Source organism: Egretta garzetta, unplaced genomic scaffold (assembly GCF_000687185.1).
Source record: "Egretta garzetta isolate BGI_Z169 unplaced genomic scaffold, ASM68718v1 scaffold443, whole genome shotgun sequence".
NCBI lineage: Eukaryota > Metazoa > Chordata > Aves > Pelecaniformes > Ardeidae > Egretta > Egretta garzetta.
Genome location: NW_009259109.1, coordinates 158,669 through 159,466, shown reverse-complemented (window position 1 = coordinate 159,466; position 798 = coordinate 158,669). Strand labels below are relative to the sequence as shown.

Sequence of the window (798 nt, the reverse complement as noted above, 5' to 3'; positions counted from 1 at the left end):
GTCAGGAAAAGCGAACGTGGCCTTCTGGCCCTGCATCTGGTCGGGGAATGGAGTTACGGGTATCGCGGCGTACGCCAGGACGCGGGTGTGCCCGTGGTCGGGACGGGCGGTGGGAGTCCCTTGTCCTCCGAAGGTCGGTGCTGCTGCCACGCGTGGCCCCGGATGAGTTCCCTTCCCTGAGGCGAGGTGGAGGTTATTTGTCTGCCGGTGGGCGGTTCGGCGTCTGCACAGCGGCGGCTTGGTGCTGCCCTTGGGCGGCTTGGCTGGTGCCGGCGCTTGCCGGACGGTGCCCGGGGAAGCCCCTTCCACCTCCCGCTGAGCTGGTCCCAATTCTGCTGCCGCCACCGCCAGGAGCGTGAGCGCGAGACCTCCCCGTTTGGGATGCGGTGATGGGGAGCGCTGTGACTGCGTTGTCTGTCTGTCCGTCTGCCGGGACGCAGGGTTTCTCCCCGCCCTCCTGACCCGTTTCCTCCCCCTGCAGCTGCAGGCGCATACCTGCCACCATTGCAGCAGGTATTTCAAGCGCCGCGCCGGCCCGGGATAGGAACCGTTGGGAAGCCCATCAAGCTCTTGGCCAACTACTTTGAAGTGGACATTCCCAAGATTGATGTGTATCACTATGAAGTGGATATCAAACCCGACAAATGTCCACGCAGAGTCAACAGGTAAGGCAAGTATTAGAGGTTTTGGCACTCGTTCCCCGCTTCCAGTTTCCTTGTGGATGCTCTGTAAAGTGCCTGTCTCCATCTTCACCGGTGGGAGCTGTCAGGGTGACGCTGCGGCAGGGGTCACGGCGCT

General features: G+C 62.8%; 1 protein-coding gene across 1 annotated transcript in view; it reads left to right on the top strand.

The window, feature by feature from the left end:
- Positions 1–483: 483 nt before the first annotated feature.
- The window catches only part of AGO1 (argonaute RISC component 1), an 18,617-nt gene continuing 18,302 nt past the window's right edge, over positions 484–798 (top strand). The window contains exon 1 of the mRNA XM_035890918.1: positions 484–665. The gene's annotated coding sequence lies outside the window, so the exon portion shown is untranslated. The remainder of the gene's footprint in view (positions 666–798) is intronic.